We start from the raw sequence: 7,625 nt of genomic DNA, 5'->3' as shown, positions 1-7,625 counted from the left end.
GGGAAGGAAAGGTTTTTTAAAACCAAAAAAAAAAAAAAAAAAAAGGAATAGAGTTCATTGCCAGAAACCTGGCACTAAGAGAAATACTAATAGAAGTTCTCAGATAAAAATGGCTCCAGGAGGAAAAGTGAAAATTATAAGAAATAAGGAAAAATGGAAACATAAGGATATGAATAAATCAAAAGGATATTTACTACATAAAACAACAGAAGGTATCCTGTGGAATTTACACGTAAAGAGAGAATTAGACCATATGACCACAAAGAGGGTCAAAGGATAGAGGAGAGCTAATGGGGTCAAGTGCTATGAGGTCTTTGCATTGTCCAGGTCATAATAAAGTTATTCATTTATATTAGACTCTCATAAGTAAAGAATGCAACAAGCTAATAGGGAGAAATACTTAATCCAAAAGAAGCAGAAGAGAGGATTTGGAAAAGGAACACAAAACAGGTGGCATAAATAGAATACTGACAGAGCAATGTCAGTGTTAAACCCAAACACATCAGTCGGTTGAGTGTCCGACTGCGGCTCAGGTCATGATCTCGCAGTTGGTTCGTGGGTTCGAGCCCCGCGTCGAGCTCTGTGCTGACAGCTCAGAGCCTGTATAGAGCCTGCTTCGGATTCTGTGTCTCCTCCTCTCTCTGCCTCTCCTCCCCCACCCCAAAATATAAACAAACATTTAAAAAGTTTAAAAAAAAAAAAAGACAAGATTGTCAGAGTGGATAAAAATCCCAAACTCAAGGAGCCGTTACTGACAGGAAATGCTCTTTAAATATAAGAGCATGAAAAGGCTGGGAGTGAAAACACAGGAAAAGATAACACAACAGAAAACACCAACCCAAAATTGGGGCAGCTCTACTGAGACTGAGCACAACAGAATCACCACTGGCAGTAAAGAGGGAGTTTCCTAACGATACGAGGACCAGGTGGCCAAGAAGATAACAGCAACTCACAAGAAGTCTAAAGCACAACGAACAGAATTCAGGAAGGCACAACCTCAGCCGGCTGGTTGCCTCTCCTGGACGGGCCATTGCCCGTGAGCCGCAGCCTCTCCCCCTGCATTGTGCGCTCCTCCAGCACCGAGAGGACCTTCGTGCACATCACTATTCCCAGGATGTTGGTGAAAAGGGGACCAAAGAGACAAAATCACATCACTCACTGCGGGCCATCCTGTCTCTGACCAAACCATAAGCCAGAGTCCTGGCCGGGGACCCTGAGCCACACGTGTGCACAGGCATTCAGCACTCAGGGAGCACGCTTTCAAACGTTCGCTACTGATCTTTTAAGAGGAGGCCTCCATCAGGCCCTTTGGAGCTGCTAACACAAGACACAGACAATCTCTACCATCTATGCCTTCTATGGTCTCCCATAGAGAGACCTCCCATAGAGAGACCTCCTCTGGTCTCTCAAAGAGAGAGGCCTCAAAGAGTCAAAACGGGGAGCGGATAAGGGGAAAAGAAGAGTAGCCTGTTTTTGGAGCTGTTTTTATAAAAACACCGCAAATAAGAACAAGCAAAACAAACACAAAACAGAACAGGCTGGTGAGTGGCGGCAAGGCTGTCGTCGGGATTCTGCATGCAAGGTGCAAGTTAGGCCCTGGGATGGGGGGCAGGGGGGGCCATGAGAGTGGAGAGCCTTGCAGCTGGCTGCCTGCGACTGCCCAGGTGACATGCACGTCCCTCTCCCGCGGGGACGGAAACAGAGCGCACTCTTCCATTACATTCCCGCGGAGAACCTGCTGCTGGAAAGACAGAAACAAGAACCTTGCTCCTTCTCCACGTCTCAGGATTCCATCAGCAATGGATAATCAGGCCTGATTACTCCTTCGGGGCCCTCGGGCGCGTGCCTGAAGACCAGGAGGGGAAGCCACCTGTGAAGGGCGAGGGCGAGGCAGCCACACCGGGGATGGAACTCTGAGTGGGAAGTCAGGGGCTCGGCGCTCCGGGTCCTCCACTAACCGACGTGCTCGACCACAGGCAAGTGCCCCACAGACACGCCATCAAGGTCATGGCCTCAGAACTGTAACATGCCAGCCCTCCCCAGGGGCTCAGGGTACAGGTGGTGCCTTAGGAGGGGGCGGGGATATCCTACAAACTGCCAAGCCCCAAATGTGCTGCTCACAAGGTGACAAAGGGGTTTTCCAGCACGCTGTCAGCGCTCTGCCTCCTGCGCGGGCGGGCGAGGCACCCACCTGGGCTCTCTCTCTGGAGGCTCTCAGGTCACTGGCTTCTGGAGACTGGCAGATGATGTCATCAGAAGAATCTCCCTACCACTTCACAGGAATGCTCGCAGATGAAATAAAATCAATGCACATAAAAGGCTGAGCGCAGGCCATGACACTGATAAAACATCCAATAAACATTTTGTTATTGTTATTATCGAACAGAGCTTAAAGCCTCGCCGTTACGCCCCCGCCAAACTCCCTCTGCTCCACCGGCCACAAATGCCCGCGAGGCCACCTGGACTTAGAGGGAGCCGGGGGGGCCCCTGCTTAGAGAAGCACCTGTCTCCTGTCCCGTGCCTCATGTGGCACTGGCCTCCTGCCCCAGGACCCTGCTGGGTGGGACACAGGAAGGGGACTTGGGTCTGCAAAGCAGGTCTGAGCCCCACTGAGCTGCGGAGGAAGCAGATCAGCTCTGTCCCTGAGCACCGGCTGCATCCAGGGGTCAGCTGTGCGCGCGTGTTTCTAAGACACTACTTTTATAAGCAAAAACATGAAATGAAAACAAAGCCCTGGGCCCCCCTTTTCTCTGTGCCCACTCGTGGGGATTCAGACTCCTTCAGAGCCACGCTTCTGTCATCTTGTTTCCCCAGATCTTCCGCTCACTGGAAAATCCAAGTCTGTGTCCCACAATATAACTGCCTGCACCAATGCCTCACTCCTGGCGGCTGAATTGATGCAGAAAACTTCTTCTTGGCTTCCACAGTGTTTACTCTTACTGAGTAACAACGGGAAGTTTGGACTGTATCTTTCCCCACAACCCTTAATCCCGATGAGGCACTCTTAAAACAACTGACATCAACACGGACATTCCAGCCAGAAGAAACAGCACAGCCCGTTACTTAAATGCCTCTTGTTGAAAGTTTCTAAAAAATAAAAGAAGGAAAGAAAGAAAGAATGGCCCCTCAAGAGTTCTCGTCTCTGGGTCTGGGCTGCATTCCAGCCACACATCTAGGAAAGTGGTTTAAAACACAAGCCTTCGGTGATTATCCTGAACAAAACCAAACCAAACCTCACAACCCCAATGTATAGATGCAGTAAAAACAGTGTTCTCTTGATTTAAAGCCTGCACCTTGGACAAACTTCTCTCTTAGAGAAGGATCCTTTGTGGGAGGTGGTCAAGACCACCCCGTACTCAGCGGCGGTATTTCAGCTTTAGACACAAAAATGTTTCAAGACCCTTCATTTTAAATTTAGTGATTAAAGGAAGGGGGCAGCACAGAGAGCAACTTTCTAATAACTCAACTTTCGAAACCGGAAGAAAATCAGTTCTTTTACCAAGCGGTCCTCATTTTTAAGGGACCTGGATGACCAAACAGAAAGGAATGGTGTGTGGCTGACCGGGAAAAGAAGAAAACAAGATAATAAGGCTTTTGCACTTGATTTCTGTACTTTACTTTCCCATCAGATGCATTTCTAGGCAAACAAGACACACACACACGCATGTGTGTGCACGCACTAACAAAAAACAACGCAAGGGTGCTTTAACATACCCAACTCACCCCTACTCTAATAAGATAACTACTCTCCTCTGGGGCCTCAGCACCCACGGGATACAGTCAGCGATCCCCCATGTGTGACTGTACTACAAGCGATGGCCTTGGCTTTAATTTACAGCTGAATTTCAATGGCAGACTCAGCCAGAGCTCGGTCTCTGGGCCTCCCTTTCTTTCCATGTTTGTTGCCCTGGGGATGATGTCCATCTCATAGCTTTAAATACCATCCATGTGCTGACCATTCCCAAATTTACGTTTCCTCTAAGACCTTTCTCCTGAACACCAGACACCTGTCCAATCGCAGACAATGTATCTGGGACTTCACATGTCCAACTGTTAACCGCTGATGTGTCCCCACACCTGCCCCACTCATGCCTCCTCTCACTTGGTCGAGGCAACCCACCGCTTCCCTTGTTTTAGCCATACATCTCGGCACTCTGCTCCACGGCATACCCCCCTCGGATCCACGGTGCATCGTACTGGCCCCACCTTCTGTACACACCCAGGTCTGCCCAGTGCTGCTCTCTGCATGATCTTTCACCAGGCCAACAACAACAGCTTCCCAAAGGTGGGAAAGGGAAGACACAAATGGTCTGAAAAAGCACTTTCCAAATTCCCACGGGTTTTTAATCTGCTTTTGGTCTTGAAAATTTATTTGAGATCTCAAATGACATTAAATGAAGGAGGGGATTTTTTTTTTTTTTTTTGAGTGGGAAACTGTACTCTCAAGACTAGGATGAGCTCCTAGTTTTTAATTACTAAGCCTGTCCGGTATTTCCTGTAGATCAGATCTACGAATTCACTCCTGACAAGCTTTTCACGGCTACCTGCTTCTATGTATGTATTTTTTTTTTTTTGGCATGAAATTTTTTATATACTTAAAATAGGTAAATAAAACATGGCCCAAATGTGTGCGGTTTCTGCTTTGCTTTGTTTTTGTTTTTGCAAGCCTCTGAACACCCGATTCCTTGCATCTATCCCAAAGGACAGGAAATAAAGGACAGATGGCAATGGCAGTGCTTTCTACTCCTGGAAGAATATAAACACAGTATAGTTATTTGGGGTTCATCATGGGGTTCATATGGTCTCTAGTGCCAAAAATCTCCTTTATTCTTTTATGACTCTTGGTATTACTAAGGACTGCTGGTGGGCACTCACCATATGTCAGGCTCTGTGTGAAGCAATACACTCACTCAACAAATATTTATTGAATTTACAGAATGCTGTGAGTTGTCCAGAACAATCCTGGCTACAGTTTCTCACTATTCTAATGAGTAAAGACAGATGAACATGTAAATAAGTACAACACATGGTGTGTAGGTGGTGATAAGAATTATGGAGAAAATCAAGTGTGTGGGGGGGTGGGTCTAAGCACGCTAGTGTGGGAGCCAGGAGGCTGCACGCCTCGGGGAGGTGGTCAAGGTCAAGGGCTGCCTCGCTGATGCTGCTCGTGAACAAAATCTCAAGAGGGGGAGAACCCAGCCCTTGTGAACATCCTGTTTCTTCTCAGAGGTGACTGTATGACATCATCTTACGGATGCTACAGGCCGCAGGATTAAGAATTGGAGAGTCTGGGATTGTGACCAAGATCTGTGTGACTCCATAAACCTTATTCTTAATGAACCACATGTGCTGCTTTCAGATTTATCCAAGTGAAGACCGAAATCAAACGTTTTTATAATCCTAGACCAAAGGAGAGACCACAGTGACCAAAAAAAAAAAAAAAAAAAGTTAACACTTATGTAGAAGGCCAAATGCTTTAATAGCTGTGGATGAGAGGCATGGCAGTGGTTGGGGGGGATTCACAGAGGTAACTTGATCTCCTTAACCTGACATTCAGTGTGAACTCAAACTCTGAGGACGGCACTGGCTCAGTTCCAGGCACGTGACTGACTTGGGGAGGCATTAATTTAGCCAAAGTCAAACCAACATGGAAGGCATCCCAGCTGTTCCTTTAACACATGCAAATGAGCGTGCCACCGTCACTGGCACTAAAATTAAACTCACCTCTAACACATCCCACCATGGGAGGAATAGTCAAACATCTGTTTTGACAAACTCATATTTCAAAAACTGAAAAAAAAAAGCGATATATGCGTATATATATAATTTTGGGGACTATCAAGCCTACACACTGATGAACCATCACAAAACACACTACTTTCTCTCAGCTCTGAAAGGAAAAGGCTGGAGGAAAAGCCACGGCAGAAAAACCACTCAGAACCCCACGGTGCAGTGACACACCGTCTCACGGAGATGTAAGTCGAAGCAGTTGATTCAAACCACCAGGTAAGGTTTCTGAGCCAGATTCTGCTGGAACTTCACCCATGCTCTTGAGCTTAGGCCAAGCCCCCCTTAACAGCCACGTGGCCCCTTTCTGGCCTTAAGTCACTGGGCAAGTTTTTAACAAAGGGGTACCCTCGCTTCCGTCTCCGTCCAATGAAGACAATCCTTGTGTCCAGAGCCATGAGTCTCAAGAACCATGTAAATGCCCCTGAAAAGTGCTTGGCACAGGCCTGGGGATGGGGGGGAGGGGGACGCCAGTACCCGTGACCTCTCCCCAGATGCCCAGCCATGTGCATACACACAGCTTCAGGACTTGCAGGGTCCCAGATGCCGTGTGGGCTCCCTGGGGTCCATGGCTCCCAGGCCAGCAAACCCTTCTAGATAGGCTGTTCAACAGTGAACCCTGCTGAATTTAACCATGAGCACAGCATAAAGACTGCATAAAGCTGCCTCTGAAAAAAAAAAATTAATGGAAAATAGAAGACATTAAACAAAGACAATTTCCTGGACTGGATTTAGAAAAATGATAAGATTCTTAATATTATGTATCACATATAATCAGGTATCAGTCATGTTTCATATATTAAATCTCTCTCTCTCTCTTTCTCACACACAAACACACACTGTGCCCTCAATTCCTTGGTCCAAAAGACCTGTAAATTTACCTATTTAGGAGCTGCTGTGGGTACACAGAGCTCTCTAGAATGCAAAAAAACAAACAAACAAAAAAACCCCAAACACACACACAAACAAAAACACTGTTACGCAAAGGGAGTGAGCACTTGGCAGCTCTATGGTACCTATGTGGTTAAGTCAAGCCCCCCCTTGAAAGTAGGAGAGAAAAAAACCCCTTTCCGTGTATGCTACTAATTTACAAAATAAAGCCGAACTTGAAGAAGTGTTCACGTGTAAGGTAGTGGTCTCTCGTCAGCTTACCCTCCTAGCCATCCCTGGAACACACATGCAGAGCGATCCAATCCCTGATGGGCTCTCTGGAAGCCCAGCGCTGCCTGTCACAGCCTCACCCCTGTCCTTTATGGATGCCTCCAGCTCAGGACTTAACCTTCCTTGGAGCGCTTCCTGACCTTCCCACCTCCAGGAAGGCATTGATTTGGAACAGACTGTCCACGCCTCAGAGTACTATACTCCCTTGCTTCCTGGTGTACCTGTTACCTCCCCCCCGCCCCCCCCCGCCAGAACAGGATGAGACTTTTCTGCCTGGATCCCAGGACCCGAACACAGTGCCTGAGTCGCAGCAGACGTGCAATCCATGACAACGAATGACACCCTAAGTGACCCGGTGAGCAGGGATGGCTACCAAACACCCAGGAAAACGGCTGTCCTCCAAATATAACTCCTCATTTTTTAACAATCTGAAACAAGACCCAGCCCCAATGATCTCCTGTGAACAGCCTCCCAATCAGAGCTTCTTACCAGCAAGGCTCAGAGGTGTGGGGGCAGTGAGGCCTGGAGTAGCTGGTGACAAACCCACGTCAGAGTGTCTCGAGACCTCGTCAGCCGAGCTGATAAACCCAGGAGTACCCTCTACCCTCAGGTCCCAGATCCCTGAAGAATCAAGAGGACGCAGACCAGGGGACACGGCATGGCGAGATGTCACCCTG

The 7,625-nt window shown here is 47.9% G+C and overlaps 1 protein-coding gene across 1 annotated transcript in view; it reads right to left on the bottom strand.

Annotated features, from left to right (window-relative positions):
• GALNT2 (polypeptide N-acetylgalactosaminyltransferase 2) overlaps nucleotides 1-7,625 on the bottom strand; it is a 189,986-nt gene that overhangs the window by 73,166 nt on the left and 109,195 nt on the right. The window lies entirely within an intron of this gene.

This window comes from Crocuta crocuta, unplaced genomic scaffold (genome assembly GCF_008692635.1).
Source record: "Crocuta crocuta isolate KB4526 unplaced genomic scaffold, BGI_CrCroc_1.0 scaffold59, whole genome shotgun sequence".
Lineage (NCBI taxonomy): Eukaryota > Metazoa > Chordata > Mammalia > Carnivora > Hyaenidae > Crocuta > Crocuta crocuta.
The sequence above is the reverse complement of the archived record's forward strand: the minus strand, read 5'-3'. Positions and strand labels throughout refer to the sequence as shown.